Here is a 17,500-nt window from a genome sequence, read left to right as displayed (position 1 = left end):
TCTTACTTCTCTGCATGAAACGAGGTCAGTGCAAAGAGTCGGGATTGCGCCTCCGGTTTTAAACAAAGGATCATCCCTGCATTTGCTTTCACTACGCCTTTAGGTTTAGTTACACCCAATGACTCGCATACATGTTAGACTCCTTGGTCCGTGTTTCAAGACGGGTCGGAGGAGCCACCGACCTACTCGCCGTTCAAAAGATCTTAAGCCGTGATAATAAATAATCACTCGTTATAACGAGCTTAAGAGATCTATCTTTCGTTTACACCATCCCCTACAAAGCTTGAGTCACAGGGCTTAAGGCAAATCCGAAGAGTTACCCTAAACTTCACCCATGGTCAAATCAGTCCATAAGGAATGGCTAACGGCGTAAAATGAACCCAAGAAGTGCAACCTATCCACCAGAAAACGATTAAAAAGCAATGTCCGGTTAAAGATCATTAAAACTCCTCAACGAATCCAGATCATAAGTATGAATCTTAGGAACATCTAACTTCGAGGTACTCCTCCGTTTACCACTAAACAGTTTCACGTACTCTTGAACTCTCTCTTCAAAGTTCTTTTCAACTTTCCCTCACGGTACTTGTTTGCTATCGGTCTCGGGGTAATATTTAGCCTTATGAGGAGCTTACCTCACACTTTGAGCTGCACTTTCAAGCAACTCGACTCTAGGGAAAAGTCAGCATACTAAAGCAAACTGTCGTACGGGCCTATCACCCTCTATGAGATGCGGCCCCAGTCAAGGTGTACTTGGACAAGTTCTAAAATATGATAAGACAATCCCGAACACTACATTCCACACTACCGAGATGGCAGGCGGTTCAGTGATGGGCTTCACCCTGTTCATTCGCCATTACTAAGGGTATCACAGTTGTTTTCTTTTCCTCCGCTTATTAATATGCTTAAATTCGGCGGGTAGTCTTACCTAATCTCAGGTCGAAAGTAAAATTGGGGGAGCACTTGATTCCTCTAAGTATACGAAATCAACACCTCGTTCAAATTCTATTTTTCAATAAGTAAAATGAAACATTCTTTAAACCAAAAATACACTTCTTTTCTAATAAAGAAAATATTTGTATTGAAGATTGAAGTTGTAAAAGTCAAATTAACACTTTATATATTTTTTTCACTCGTAAAATATTCAGTCAGCCTCTGAAGAATAAGTATCGATTTATCTTTTTTTAAAAAATAAAATGAATTCGAACTCAAAATTTTTTTTTATTGGATGAAAAAATTGAAAAAGTTAAAGAGAAGTATAACAATTAAGTTGATCCTCCTAATTGCTCCTTTTTTCTTAAGTTATTTCAATTTTATACATGCGCAATAAATAAAAAAATATGAGACGAATCATATAACTATTTTTTTTTTAAAGTACAATACATCTTCAGTTGCAAAATTACGAGTTGAATGAATGAAAAAAATTCAATCAAGAGTTAAGTTACAACCTCCTTCAAATACTTGGATCTTTTTAGCGCAATGGAAAAAAGTATAAGTATTTTTGGGAATGCCATTACGGATCAAAAAAACATTATTTTAAAGCCACTGGGAAAACATTTATCCCCAGGAAAAGCTCAATCCTTCATTTGAATTTGAAATTTCAAAAGATCATAATAATCTAAGTAAAATCAAATCAAAGAAGATGTCTTTGAAACCGACCCTGAGCCAGGTATAGATTGTAACAGAGTCACAATCTGCAATATGCGTTCAATATGTCGATGTTCATGTGTCCTGCAGTTCACATTCCGACTCGCAGCTAGCTGCGATCTTCATCGACCCCCGAGCCAAGTGATCCACTGCATAGCGTTGTGTTTCATATGGTTTGTTTTTCTTCGTTCATTTTCATATTAAAATTAATAATATAAAAAATAAGAAGTAAATAAGAAATATGACGGTTATACTTCATTTATTTCAATTTAAAAGAAAAAGAAAAAACGAAGCAAAAAAACAAAAACTTATTAGAACTGAAATTCGAAAAATTCAGGGAGCAAGATGAGGCGAATCCTACTTATGCAGTAAATTTCAACACTGCACCTCAACACTATTAATCATTCGAATTTTTTTTGCCGATTTAACAATGACACTCAGATCATTGAAGGCTAGATTGCTTAGTTTTTCATTGAAAAAAAATAATCAATGAAGAACCTTGCTGTTTTTTGAATTTTTCATTTAATAAAAATGAAAACTCGTTAATGATCCTTCCGCAGGTTCACCTACGGAAACCTTGTTACGACTTTTACTTCCTCTAAACGCTCAAGTTTGGGAGTCTTCTCGAGCAACACTGAGAGGTTGCCCTCCAGAGGTTCGATCCAAATACCTCACTAAAACGTTCAATCGGTAGTAGCGACGGGCGGTGTGTACAAAGGGCAGGGACGTAATCAACGTAAGCTTATGACTTACGCTTACTGGGAATTCCTGGTTCACGGGGAATAATTGCAAGCCCCGATCCCTACCACGAAGGGGGTTCAACGGGTTACCCGAACCTCTCGGCCAGGGAAAACACGCTGATCCCTTCAGTGTAGCGCGCGTGCAGCCCAGAACATCTAAGGGCATCACAGACCTGTTATTGCTCAATCTCGTGTGGCTAGACGCCACCAGTCCCTCTAAGAAGAAAAGTTAACGCAAAAAAAATGACGTTAACTCTATTTAGCAGGACAGAGTCTCGTTCGTTATCGGAATTAACCAGACAAATCACTCCACCAACTAAGAACGGCCATGCACCACCACCCACCGAATCGAGAAAGAGCTCTCAATCTGTCAATCCTTCCAGTGTCCGGGCCTGGTGAGATTTCCCGTGTTGAGTCAAATTAAGCCGCAGGCTCCACTCCTGGTGGTGCCCTTCCGTCAATTCCTTTAAGTTTCAGCTTTGCAACCATACTTCCCCCGGAACCCAAAAGCTTTGGTTTCCCGGAAGCTTCCCGCAGAGTCGTAAAAATAAACAACTGCGGATCGCTAGCTGGCATCGTTTATGGTTAGAACTAGGGCGGTATCTGATCGCCTTCGAACCTCTAACTTTCGTTCTTGATTAATGAAAACATTCTTGGCAAATGCTTTCGCAGTAGTTAGTCTTCAGACGGTCCAAGAATTTCACCTCTGTCGTCTGAATACTAATGCCCCCGACTGTCCCTATTAATCATTAAGTCGATTTCCGAAAACCAACAAAATAGAAACGACTTCCTATTTCATTATTCCATGCACTAATATTCAAGCTTTTAAAAGCCTGCTTTGAGCACTCTAATTTTTTCAAAGTAAACCCGACAGTATCCCGAGAGACACCCTTTGAAAGGCACCATCGAAACCTCTGTCGAAAAACGCGAGACAAGACAGCAGTTACATCAAACAAGATGAACCCCTCCTTACTCACCGAAATCCAACTACGAGCTTTTTGACCGCAACAACTTTAATATACGCTATTGGAGCTGGAATTACCGCGGCTGCTGGCACCAGACTTGCCCTCCAATTGTTCCTCGTTAAAGGATTTAAAGTGTACTCATTCCGATAACCGGGCCTCGGATGAGTCCGGCTTCGTTATTTTTCGTCACTACCTCGGTCTTCGACCATTGGGTAATTTGCGTGCCTGCTGCCTCCCTTAGAAGTGGTAGCCGTTTCTCAGGCTCCCTCTCCGGAATCGAACCCTGATTCCCCGTTACCCGTCAAAACCACTGTGGGCGTCTATGCCACAGTCGACAGTTGATAGGGCACACCTTAGAAGGATACGTCGCCGGCGTAAAGCCATGCGATCTGCAAATGTTATTCAGAGTCACCAAGTTTTTAAGGTTTTGATCTAATAAAAGCATCCCTCACGTAAGTTCGGGATTTTTTCGCATGTATTAGCTCCAGAATTACCGCAGTTATCCAAGTAACTGAGAATATCCAGTATATTAGGTGTGATTTAATGAGCCATTCGCGGTTTCACCTTAATTAGGCTTGTACTTAGACATGCATGGCTTAATCTTTGAGACAAGCATATGACTACTGGCAGGATCAACCAGGTAACTTTTCTTTTTAGAAAAATCAATTTCATATCAAATACGAATATTTCATACTACATTGACCGTTCAGATTCTATTCATTCCCCCCATATGATAACATACAAAGGAAACAAAAATAAACCCTATTCAAAAAGACAAAGTTTAAAAAACATCAAGACTTTTAAATGTCCGTCAAATGATTCAGATTTCTCTTTCAGCATTTTTTAAAAACATTCTTTATCGAGATATTATTTCACTTCGTTAGATAACAAAGCCTTCAAACTTATTTTTTAACAACCATTGGAGCTAAATAGCCTAAAATATTAGACTCCACTCCTCGTGAAATGGACGTAAAAAAAACAAGTAAAACATGAGAGAGTATTTTGAAGGGAAAAAGAGATTTCAAAACAGGTTAAGAAGACAACGTTAAAACATTGAATACCCCCCATCTTTATGTCCTCCTTTATCACTTCTTCTCTCACATATAACCTACCTTTTCTTCTTAAATATTCTTTTTCTTTTTATAGAATATATAAACCAGTATTTAATATGTTTGAGAAAATAAAGGCAGGCCCACAAGAGCGCGCCTAAATTTAAAATAGAAAATGAGAAAAAAAAAGGGAGAAATGTATGAAAAAAAGGAATAAATATTTATATTTTATAGAAAAAACTATAATAATACTATTTATTAAATACTTAATAATCTAATATTAATTAATTAATGTACAAAAATTATTATATATATATATAAAAAATTAATATTTTAATATCTTCATCAAATTTATTTCTTTCAAATCCTTTTATTTAATAAATAATCAAAACAATAATTTAAATTAAATTAAGATCATTATAATATATTAAGAGAATTAATTTATATCAACAATATTATCCAAAAAATAACAACAACAAAACAAAAAGATATAGTACAAAAAACCAAAATAACTTGCATATGTATGGAAATATTACTATACCTCATAGAACATATGAAAGTGAGTCAATCACCACGTAAAAGAAGTGATACACAAAAAAATACCATTGATCCCAATGGTTTTAAATCGTCCCATACAAAGTAATACAGTTTTGAAATTTCCAGAATTACTGCAAATTCTAAATTTTCTGTCATATGGTTACATAATGCAAAGTTACTTTAAATGAATAAAACTACTTCTAAAAGTTGTTGATTTAAGGTAATTATTATTACTGAAATGTGTCTCTAAACCAATTTGTACAAGACGAAAGAACTTATTCTAGACCAAAAGTTACAAATCACTTATAAGTGAGATGTCACAACTAATGATTACAAAGTAAATACAAATTATTTAATATTTATGTAAATTAAACAAGATAAAATAAACTTTCACTAATCTGCAACCACAATTTAATTATTTACAATAAATAATAATGTCACGTTAAATTTAATAATTAAATAGCTAAACAAGAATAACCTTGTAGTATGTCCGAGTTGTTATACATACATAATTTTAAGCAAGTCAATTTCGTTATATCAAAACAATTTAAAATAGATTTATAATACAAATAGATAATATAAAAATTAAAATATTATCTTCTAGGTCAAGGCTAATTCGGGGTAAGAATAATAAAATGAACTCTTTATTTTCAAATTTCGACGAAGACTTTCAAACTCAGTAATTAAGATGTTTTTAAAGACGATTTATTTAGATGAAAAGGTTTTATTAAATTAAGTGGGAGATTATGGGTTTGTTTTCTGAGAATGAATAACTCCCATTATACTTCTACTATCAGGAGGGAAACTATGTTCAAATTAAAAATATGATCATATTTATTCTAATAAATGTGGAATTTATTTAGAGATACCTTAAAAAAATTGAATATTATTTTATAACAGATCGTTTTTAAATATAAACCTTTTCATTCTAATATTTCAAATTAATATTAAATATGCACACAAAAAAAATTTAACTAATAATAACCAATATAAAAGTAGAAAAAGAAACACGTGGGAGAGAAAAAAAAAAAGAAAGAAATATTTTCATTGGCTATTATTAAATTCCTTTTAATATACTTTATTTTCATTGGCTATTAATAATTCCTTTTCATATACTTTATTTTCATTGGCTGACAAATAATCAGCTACATCTTCATGCTCAATGAGGAAAATCCAGTGTTGAATGGCCATGTTAAAAAATAAGAAACCGAAAATCAAGATGGTAACCATGACAGTGCCATTGAAGAATGTTTTGGAGGAGAGATAGAATATTGCCCATCTGCTACAATCACGTGTGAAAAACAAAAATACATGGTCCATTATTAAAGGTTCGTATGGCAAAATGACACATGAATATTATAGAAATAATATATATATTTTAATAAATATTGAATTAAGTTATTTTTACAACAAATAGCACAGGTGATATATGTGTTTCAATAAAAATTATAACATTTTGTATATTTTATTTATAATTGTTTAAATACTTACCATCATAAATTTCATTAAATAAGTGAATATTGACTTTGATCACAGCTTCAATCTCCGATCAATAATTTCATGTTGATTCAATTCATTATGGACTGTTCAAACTATCTCAAAATATATCTTAATAAGTCTCCTATGAGTTGTGATGAATCTGAAATACAATATATAAATAAATGTCATTTCATATTTAAATAAGATATTAAAGCCATACCCATAGGCATGATAATATAAGTATGCTTCACAATTTGGTACATAGTTTGATCAGTACGTTCTCCCTGATTACTTAGAGGGAATTCAATTTATAATAGCATTCATATAACACTATTTCCAAAGGAAATCTTCAAAATTCGATAAACAAATCAGCCAATATTAAAGCATATCTGAAATAAAACATAAAAATAAATGTCATTGTATATTAATTAATAATATGATATTTATTAAAAATATTGATAAATGGAATATTCATATCTCATGAGTTTGAATTTACTCCAACTACTATTTACAAGACCCTTTCCAAATAGACCTTTCTTTCCCTTCTTAATAATTATTTACCTTTCATAAATTTATATTTCTTTGACAGACCTTTAATCCACTTGATTGATTGTGTTTAGATATCATATATAAATATTTTTGTAGATTATTCTCATGTAGTTAGGAGAAAGTTCCAAGTCCAAAAAGAGTCCTAAGTCTTTGGTGGTTAGTTTCAAGTCTTCATTTATAAATCAAACACTTTCAATATCCGAATTTATTTCTAGCTCATTTCAAGTCTTATACATAAGTTATAGTTTTTTTTTAGCTTCTCCATCACTTTTTATTCATACATTACTTTGGCTTACAAAATATATCACTGATTTGATTAATTTTTTAACTTAAAGACCTCAGAACTCATAGTTGGATTGAGTTAAGAATCCAATGTTTCCTTTCTGAGTAGGCCTATTACCAAATAGGTCACGTATTAAATTTGAGTCAAATCTACTTCCTTTTAGTTCTTTTTAGTATAATGACCAATATATATTTATAAAAATATCAGTTCTTGATTTTTGACAAAGAATTGGAAAAATCTTGTTAACATATCACTGTACTAAATAAATTATAAGCTTATAGGGAACAATGCAAGAATGGGCTCATAATTTGAAATAATTTTGGGCTTTTTCTTTTATAAAGAAAGATTGATACAGACATTTATAATGTTTACTCTGTATCTGCTATCCAAACAAAATGTCTTGTTATATATAAAAAAAAACATTTTCATATTACATTTTCCAAATAGTAAGTAGGTATATAATTATATCTTAAGCATTAATATATATAATTCTATATTAAAACAGAACTTGAAACAATACCTTAATCTTCAGAAGAAACAAAAATACACAAAGTGGACAGAAAGACGTATTAGGCATCATAAATAAATGAAGAGAAATGTCTCTAATAATGATAGGCATCAAGGAAGGAATGATATAGAATCTTGATGAGTGTATTCACTGCAGGGATGGCTCCAACGTTGCTTGAGTTAAAAATAAAGATAGTCAGTTAACAGGAAGCCTTGCTCTTGTGATTCATAGAGAGATGTCGAACTTTAAACTTATGATTGGCATAAGACAGGATAATAACTACATTCATGGTTTTTTCATTAACATGGTACACCTACAACTATGTAAGGAATAAAAAAATGAATGATAATAAATCAATAATATAATAAATGATCAATACCGGTCGAATATGTAAGATAAAATCCTTCTCCAGTCGATCATCAATACCTCTTTTTAAAAAAGCTATTTCAGAGTGAGTCTGTAACCAAACGTCTTGTCCATGACCATCTTCAACACTTTCTTCCTAAAATCTTCATGTAAGAATGTTCCCAGAAATGACTTCAGTGTGTGGTTTCGGGACATTTAATATAAAGGGAGAACGGATGGATTTGAAACGTATCCTCTTTCAGTTGAAGTAGGGGAAGCATATCCTCACCGATAAATAGCTTTGAATACATGATCAGTGCCCCGTATCAAATGTAATGAGTAAATTAATATTCCACAAGGAATCCTGGATGAAGTAAATAGGTTGAAGAATAATAAACAATAGCTAGATAAATAAATACTCATTTGGTAGTTTGGCATAGTAAGGCAGAAGTACATTAAAATCTTTAATTTAGCTTGAGAAATAGATATCAACGTCAGCTAAAGGAAAGCAGATGATTGATCTACTTTATATTACGTCATCATATTTGAATATAATTCTAATTATTTCCACAGTTGGGAGTAGTACTATCCAATCATAAATGTATTAGCCTGTTACCTAAAATATTAGGAATAGTCTATTTACTGACGTCATAAATTAGATAATAACTAATGATAGACGACATTTTGGGCTCATTAATTAATATTTTTACTGCAATTAACCTATTTACAATAAATATTTTGATGACACTTCATTAAAAGCCTTTATAAACCAAAATATACTATACTACTCCATTCAATATATTATTTATCAATTATGAAATACTATACTAATCCTCATTAATTTTATGGACTTTAGATATTATAATCTACAAAACCTACCTACTTTATAAGGTTTAGTGATTTAAAATACATATGGCTTGCATGACGTTGTAACATGAATTACTAACACAAAAATTTACATCGTATTTCCATGTCAGCTGTCGATGACTCCTTTTCTTTTCCTATAATCAGGGTTCTGAATGTTGATTAGTTGATTTAGATATTGTTCAAACTATTATTGGATAATAGTTTCTTAGTCAGTAAAAATCAGCTTACTACCAACTTATTTTGGGCCTTTTATCTGTTTATTTTCGTAATAAAGGTGGCGTGATACAATATTAATTATATAATTTGTATGTATATGTATAAAATCTTTTAAAAACAACAATAAACATACTTGAGAAAATATACTTGTTCCAATTTATATAGGCCTATTCATTTATGATTCCAGTGACCACTACAGTGTAATAATGATGAAATGAAACAAATATTGTTGTTTTCACATGAAATATCGTCCAACAATATGTAATTAAAACATTAATATATTTAATTATACTCGTGAATTAGACGTGTCTTAATGTATTATATATCATAATAGCAATGACTACCTTATTATACATAGGACAACAACGTACAATACATATTAACAAGAAGGGAAGAAACAAAATGTGTGAGGGTACACAAAAGTGAATTATATTATAATTTAGAAATATATTTAATTATTAAAAAGTATAAGAACTATAATTGAATGCAATACAAATAATAAAATAAACGTCATCAAACTCCAGCTTCATCCAAATTCTATAACCTACGTAGTAATTCATCGCATAAATACAATATTAATATAAAATACAAGGTAATAGTTACTTACTAAAAACTTTCAACTTGATTTCAACTTGATTTCATATTTCTTGTAACAAGACATTCCATTTGAAATTTAAATTATAAATAGAGTATATAATTCACAGTATATATAGTACATTACATTTAAGGGCAAAACCATTATTATAATAGCAACATCTTCTCTCTGAGAGTTCTAATTACTGTTTTTATAATACAGTCAATGTTCTTAGAACAAATATAAGACTTCAAGAACAACATCTATAATGTAGAAGATTTATTTCAATAATTTATTCAACCTGAATACAGAAATAAAATGCACATTTGCTTGATACAATATCTTTGGATTTAGACACATACAATGAGTAGTATTAATAGTAATATTTCTTTGAAAAAGAGGCCTTTATGAATGCCTTAGAGCCTTTGGAAAGATGGAGGTAGTCAACAAGGGTACATAGAAGGATGTAAGCAAGTAAAAACAGACAGGTTTCTTTCCAAAATAATAAAAAAACACAAAGAAGAGCAGTACTGTTATTTATAATAGTGACGTCTGTGTGTGTTGGTTCAGCAAAATTCAAAATAAATGGAGAACAGATGAGCCTCCAGCGTGTCCTCTTTCAGTGGAAGTATGGGAGGCCTATCCGCATCTATGGAAAGCTTTGAATACAATATCAGTAATCAAGGTCAGCTGTAAATGAGCAAATCAATAGTACACAAGGGATCCCAGAGTCCATAGGCGGAAGAGTATTTAGTACTCCTTTTAAAAAGAAAGCTTTGTCAATTCCTTGATGCTCTCACACATTAGCAGAGGGACGATAACTTTTACCTATATAATTAAAAATTTCTAAGCTATTAATTCAATAAATTAAAAAGTAATCACTAATCATATAATTTCTGTATGAAGAAATACTTACGTTAGTATCTAAGTCCTAATGATCCCAGATAAGTAGAAGGCATGATGCACACTGAGGTAAATCAGATATAACTCCTAGTTATCATGCTCCCAAAACACGTTTATTAGAATTATTTATTAATTATTATGATGAAATGCAATACTAACAATAACATATATTATTATCAACAATCTTCCTTAATTATATGGACTTTAGGTGTTATAATCAACAAAATCTACCTACTTCATACGGTTTAGTGATTTAAAATACATATGGCTTGCATGACGTTGTAACATGAATTATTAACACAAAACATCATATTTCCCATGTCAGCTGTCGATGACTCCTTTTCTTTTCCTATAATCAGGGTTCTGAATGTTGATTAGTTGATTTAGATATTGTTCAAACTATTATTGGATAATAGTTTCTTAGTCAGGAAAAATCAGCTTACTACCAACTTATTTTGGGCCTTTTATCTGTTTATTTTCATATTAAAGGTGGCGTGATACAATATTAATTATATAATTTGTATGTATATGTATAAAATCTTTTAAAAACAACAATAAACATACTTGAGAAAATAACTCGTTCCAAGTTATATAGGCCTATTTATCTATGATTCCAGTGACCACTACAGTGTGTATGATGATGAAATGAAACAAATATTGTTGTTTTCACCAAAATATAATTAAAACATCAACAATATGTAATTAAAACATCAATATATTTAATTAGACGTGTCTTAATGTATTATATATCGTAATAGCAATGACTACCTTTTTATACATAGGACAACAACACATACATATTAACAACATGAGTGAATTGTATAATAATTCAGAAATTTATTTAATTATTAAAAAGTGTAAGAACGATAATTGAATGCAATACAAATAATAAAATAAACGTCGTCAAACTCCAGCTTCATCCATATTCTATAACCTACGTAGTAATTCAAAGCATAAATACAATTTTAATATGAAATACAAGGTAATAGTTACTTACTAAAAACTTCTTCAACTTGATTTCATATTTCTTGTAACAAGACATTCCATTTGAAATTTAAATTATAAATAGAGTATATAATTCACAGTTTATATACTATAGTACATTACATTTAAGGGCAAAAGCCATTATTATAATAGCAACATCTTCTTCTGAGAGTTCTACTTACTATTTTATAATACAGTCAATGTTCTTTGACCAAATATAAGACTTCAATAAAACAACATCTATAATGTAGAAGATTTATTTCAATAATTTATTCAACCTGAATACAGAAATAAAATGCACATTTGCTTGATACAATATCTTTAGATTTAGACACATACAATGAGTAGTATTAATAGTAGTATTTCTTTGAAAAAGAGGCCTTTATGAATGCCTTAGAGCCTTTGGAAAGATGGAGGTAGTCAACAAGGGTACATAGAAGGATGTAAGCAAATAAAAACAGACAGGTTTCTTTCCAAAATAATACAAAAAAACACAAAGAAGAGCAGTACTGTTATTTATAATAGTGACGTCTGTGTGTTGGTTCAGCAAAATTCAAAATAAATGGAGAACAGATGAGCCTTCAGCGTGTCCTCTTTCAGTGGAAGTATGGGAGGCCTATCCGCATCTATAGAAAGCTTTGAATACAATATCAGTGCCCAAGGTCAGCTGTAAATGAGCAAATCAATAGTACACAAGGGATCCCGGAGTCCATAAGCGGAAGAGTATTTAGTACTTTAAAAAGAAAGCCTTGTCAATGCCTTGATGCCCTTACGCATTACCAGAGGGACTATAACTTTTACCTATATAATTAAAAGTTTTCTAAGCTATTAATTCAATAAATTAAAAAGTAATCACTAATCATATAATTTCTGTATGAAGAAATACTTACGTTAGTATCTAAGTCCTAATGATCCCAGATAAGTAGAAGCCATGATACACACTGAGGTAAATCAGATATAATTCCTAGTTATCATGCTCCAAAAACACGTGTATTAGAATTCATTATTAATTATGAAATGAAATGCAATACTGACAATAACATATACTATTATCAAGAATCTTCCTTAATTGTATGGACTTTAGATGTTATAATCAACAAAATCTGCCTACTTTATAGGGTTTAGTGATTTAAAATACATACGGCTTGCATCACTTTGTAACATGAATTACTAACACAAAAATTTACATCGTATTTCCCTGTCAGCTGTCGATGACTCCTTTTCTTTTCCTCTCATCAGCATTCTGAATGTTGATTAGTTGATTTAGATATTTTACAAAAATATTATTGGATAATAGTTTCTTAGTCGGGAAGAATTGGCTAACTACCAACTTATTTTTTTTTTTTTTTCTCTTTCTATTCAAAGGAAAGGTGGTGCGATATAATAAAACTAACAACGTGGTACACTTACATACAGTTATAATTTATTTATTAGCTAATTTTTTTTATGACATTTATTAAGACAATATTCAAAGAATGGAAGATCTTGCAAAAAAAAAAAAAAAAAAAAAAAAAATAATTAATACTGCCACCATACTTTTTCTAGTACAAAAGCAAAGCAAAAAGGCAGACTTTATCTTATCAATATGAGAATTCCTTGAAATGGGTACCCCATAACTTTCTTTAAGCCTTGATTTATCATTGATTGCTTGGTAAAACATAGTATTTATGTTATATAATTTTTAAATTTTTTATTAGTTTCATGTAATAATAGCTCTTATTTTTCTATAACGTGGAGAATAATTAAGATATGGCCAAATTGAAAAAAAATAGCTTAAGTTTTGATTTAGAAGACAAGTCGATAGTATTGTGATATGATCGTTAAATTATTCAAAATAGTCCTTATCAAGTTCGAAGAGATACATTTTTATAAAAGAAATCAATCGTGGAAGACTAGTATCGACTTCATATTCATAAATTTTCATTTTGTCTTTTGGCTACTAATTTGGGATGAATTATTATTAAATGGTCTCAACTCTTGAATGTCATTTTTTTAGAAACTTCTAACATGAGAAAAATGACAAAAAATAGGTGTTTGTACTTAATAGTGTTTTATTAATTACTTAAATATATAATCATGTCATTCTTTTATTTTCAATTATAGTTTAGAAAAAATATATGATAATAATAAGACTGAAGATTAATTCCTCTTAGGCTTCCACTAATTATTTATTCTTAAGAATATCCCATTGAATTTATACAGAACCCATTAGTTATATCAAGGAATGAAGTAGGATCTTGATGATGGAGGGATGGCTTTCATAGTTGCTTGATTTAATGATATAGATATGCAGTTAAAAAAATGCAAATAAAGTAGAGGAAAATGAGATAATTACAAGAAAAGATCAAGTAGTGAGAGAAAAATCCTACTATATCAGACCTCAGGATGATATGAGTCCGTCACAGCCTTCTCAATGACCATTTTCAACACTTTATTCCTTCTTCAAAAATAATGAATTATTATGTAAGTAACTAATACTGGAAATAATTAATGAAAATATATAGGTATGACAAAACTTAAAAAAGTCTGAATAATCGTCTATATTTTCAAAGTGGCATTTCCATTCCATTTTTTTTTTTATTAGACTTCCTCAATTATGAATGTATCATATATCACTATCTAGCACTTACCATATCTGCAGTTCATTCCAATGTAGTCTTTCTATTTTTATTAATCATAATAATAGTAACTCTTATCATTCCAATTAATTACAATTTTTGCTACATAACTATTAATATGAGTGTAAATATATTCTGTAGTTAAATAAGTTATATTAATCAATTATATAATTATTCATCAAGACATATACGTCATAGCCAATTAACAAACAATAAAACATTGAATAAAAACGTGGAGAAGGGAGATTGGAATTTCCAAAATCCTTATGAGGCTTTAATTAAGTCCACTGGGTGCTCGGACCCAATCGATAGTGGCTTAACTTCACACTTCAAGTCCGATGTTGGCTTTGAAGAGGATATTGTGGTTTGAAACGCTCGGGAGACTGTTTCAGCCTCAGGTTTTGCGGCTGGTTGGGTTAGGAGTGTGGCCTGCTTGACAGCAGGAAGGGATTCAAGAACAACAGAGGGGAAGGCCCAACTTTATTAGTGATGGGAATTTGACAGGTCTCACATTTGAGACGAATTCTTGAGAGGAACCCTCAGAAATATACATGTCTCCAAGATGGAGCCCAATGCCATTGAGATTTTCATTTAAGCTTGCAAGGACTTCATTCCAGTCCTCCTGTTTCATAGCAAGCTTTAAAAGATCCTCCAAATCTTGGTAGTGATTCCAACGTGCCATAATGTCTATAAACGAAGAAAAGTCATATGGTGAAGGGTGCTGAGAAAGCTAAGGAGCTAACGGTGTTCCGTTGTATAAGTTTTTCCCAAATGTCAGACTCCAGAAGAAAAAAAAAACAAAACACTAAGCACTTAATAACACTAAATACACTAAAGTAGGTAAGGGAACATGAAAAATGAGAAAAAATACGTATGTATGTTAAGGAACATTAATTAATTATTATGTAATACTGATTATTATCTTAGGTTTGGTGATTTAAGATGTAGCTATTAGCACCCATAGCTATTACGAGGTATTTTTATTGGCAGTTTGGCATAGTAAGGCAGTGGTAGATTAAAATATTTTGTCTGCTAGTTTGAAGGGAAGTTATTTTCAACGTCAGCAATGGATAAGCAGATGATTGATTCACTTTTTATAACGTCATCATATTGGATTATAATTTCCCCAGTTGGGATTATGCATAGTTATTTTTACTCACGTCATACATTAAATTGAATTATCAATAATAACGAAACGCAAAATGAAGCGATTGCCAATAAATCTGGAAGAAATTAAAGTTACAATATCATACATTGGTTCAAATACTCTTTTGTCAGACCCTCTGCTATGGAATCGTTGAATATTTATATAATAACTGAGGAGTAATACTGGAATGAAATATATAGCGAGGAACAAAGAGACTGATCATCCTTCAATTGCATGTCTTCCATTGGATTAAGCTTGAAAGTCATTTTCTGAATTATTAAATGACTTAGTCATTATATTCAAATATTAATATTTAATAAATAAAATAGGATATGTAAACAAGAACGATTATTTTAGTATTTATTGGCACTTAATAATATATTATGTTCCCTGACAATTGTAAAACATATTAATATGACATAAACTATTCAAATTATTTTATTATTTATCAATTGTAAATATTGTATTTATTTATGGGATTCATTGATTTAAGTTTATATTTATATTTTGTATTAATTATTTAGCCTTATAATATAATTGATTAATTTACTATTCAGTTATTATAATTATATATATTGACTACTATAGAATACTGTGGTAGTTACAAGACAACTAAGTCTAAAAACTAAAACAGTATAGTGCTTACTTTTCTTAGTGTCCACGTTTTGTTATTAAATATCTTCTTCAAAAAAAATTAAAAAGAATATTTTACCCAATTATAATATTTTACATGTTTTCTTAAGTAAATGATAATATTCAAAAAGATATAAAAATAATAACTAAAGAGTAAAAAAGGATTAATAATTATAATGATGATTTATTTCATTTAGAATATTGACCTTGCTTGTCTAATTGTTATTGTACAATATTTTTATTAATATTGAAAAAATTCACTACAAATAAAAAAAAAAAATAAGAATACGGAATACCCCAGACCATACCTTTTCTAGCACGCATTCTCTTCCTATTTCATTTACTAAAAGAAATTCATCTAAGTTTAAATATATGAATCAATACAAAATTTATAGACATAAACACTGAATTGAAATAGAATTTGATTTAAAATGTTCAAATATCTATATTTATTAAATATTTTTTGTTGAATTATATTATCAATAATATATATAATAGTTTGGGAGACTTCAACGCCGTATTTTGAGAGAAATAAAGCTATCAGAAGGTAATAAGTAGTCACAAAAACATCTAATATTCTTAAAGGGCCAGAATCTTATGGTACTAGAGTTATATAATAGGAAAAGGTACAAATTGGAGAGATATTGCTGTGCCTTTATGGATTAGTGTGTGGGAACCAAATGTAGATACAATGAAATTATATAGAATTATAAAACTAAAAGTACATTTTTCTTTTAACTAAATAAAACATTATAATGGTAACTAGATGAAGATTCCTTGAGATGGAGAATTCGTTGGATGCTTTTGAATATTCATTTTGTAATAGTTAAGCAAAAAAAGTAAAAGATTTCATGAATCCTGCATTTCTTATTTCTTCGGAAGGATGGACTTCATTTGAGAAACCACTTTCACGTCAATTTCACTATCATTTAATATATCTTTAATTGTGACTCATAGAAATGGCGAACTTATGATTGGGATAAGATCTGAAACTAAGTGAGAGAAAAATCCTTCTCCAGAACGAATGTTCCTATCGATCATCACCGAAGTAGTACCTTCTTTTAAAAACCACTATATCAGAATAGTCCTCCACGTCTTCTCGATTACCACATCAGAACACTTTCTTCCTAAGATTTCGGAAATGTTATTATTATGTAATCAGTTGATATTATTATTATTATTATGTAATCATTGATATTATTATTATTACTGTTTTAGTAGTTGAAGATATAGCTATTAGCTATACCAATCATAGCTATTATGAGGCATTTCTATTGGCAGTTTGGCATACTAAAGCAGTTATTATTATTTAATCAGTTGATATTATTATTATTATTATGTAATCAGTTGATATTATTATTCTAGGTTTAGAGGTTGAAGATATAGCTATTAGCTATACCAATCATAGCTATTATTGGCAGTTTGGCATAATAAGGCAGTAGTAGATACAAAATAATAA

The 17,500-nt window shown here is 30.5% G+C and overlaps 5 long non-coding RNA genes and 3 other non-coding genes across 8 annotated transcripts in view; 2 read left to right on the top strand and 6 right to left on the bottom strand.

Moving 5' to 3' along the window:
- The window catches only part of LOC121113926 (large subunit ribosomal RNA), a 3,694-nt gene extending 2,755 nt beyond the window's left edge, over nucleotides 1-939 (bottom strand). Inside the window, exon 1 of the ribosomal RNA XR_005863159.1 lies at nucleotides 1-939. This exon is cut by the window's left edge and continues 2,755 nt beyond it. This is a non-coding gene — a ribosomal RNA (large subunit ribosomal RNA).
- A 713-nt stretch (nucleotides 940-1,652) lies between these two features.
- LOC121113920 (5.8S ribosomal RNA) lies at nucleotides 1,653-1,805 on the bottom strand. The gene has a single exon (XR_005863153.1). It is a non-coding gene; the product is annotated as a 5.8S ribosomal RNA (ribosomal RNA).
- Nucleotides 1,806-2,187: 382 nt separating this feature from the next.
- Nucleotides 2,188-3,992, bottom strand: LOC121113921 (small subunit ribosomal RNA). The gene has a single exon (XR_005863154.1). It is a non-coding gene; the product is annotated as a small subunit ribosomal RNA (ribosomal RNA).
- A 1,565-nt stretch (nucleotides 3,993-5,557) lies between these two features.
- LOC121113905 (uncharacterized) lies at nucleotides 5,558-7,461 on the bottom strand. Its single transcript, XR_005863137.2, has 3 exons — nucleotides 6,635-7,461; nucleotides 6,427-6,574; nucleotides 5,558-6,217 (listed from the first exon to the last, which is right to left on the bottom strand). It is a non-coding gene; the product is annotated as an uncharacterized lncRNA (long non-coding RNA).
- LOC121113900 (uncharacterized) overlaps nucleotides 6,127-17,500 on the top strand; it is a 12,796-nt gene continuing 1,422 nt past the window's right edge. Inside the window, exon 1 of the long non-coding RNA XR_005863132.2 lies at nucleotides 6,127-6,263. This is a non-coding gene — a long non-coding RNA (uncharacterized lncRNA). The remainder of the gene's footprint in view (nucleotides 6,264-17,500) is intronic.
- Nucleotides 11,885-12,975, bottom strand: LOC121113903 (uncharacterized). The gene is made up of 2 exons (XR_005863135.2): nucleotides 12,534-12,975; nucleotides 11,885-12,444 (listed from the first exon to the last, which is right to left on the bottom strand). It is a non-coding gene; the product is annotated as an uncharacterized lncRNA (long non-coding RNA).
- On the top strand, nucleotides 12,991-14,522 carry LOC121113916 (uncharacterized). The gene is made up of 2 exons (XR_005863149.2): nucleotides 12,991-13,294; nucleotides 13,381-14,522. It is a non-coding gene; the product is annotated as an uncharacterized lncRNA (long non-coding RNA).
- LOC139907642 (uncharacterized) lies at nucleotides 15,755-17,246 on the bottom strand. Its single transcript, XR_011784368.1, has 2 exons — nucleotides 16,248-17,246; nucleotides 15,755-15,933 (listed from the first exon to the last, which is right to left on the bottom strand). It is a non-coding gene; the product is annotated as an uncharacterized lncRNA (long non-coding RNA).

Source organism: Lepeophtheirus salmonis, chromosome 2 (assembly GCF_016086655.4).
Source record: "Lepeophtheirus salmonis chromosome 2, UVic_Lsal_1.4, whole genome shotgun sequence".
NCBI classification, from domain to species: domain Eukaryota; kingdom Metazoa; phylum Arthropoda; class Copepoda; order Siphonostomatoida; family Caligidae; genus Lepeophtheirus; species Lepeophtheirus salmonis.
The sequence above is the reverse complement of the archived record's forward strand: the minus strand, read 5'-3'. Positions and strand labels throughout refer to the sequence as shown.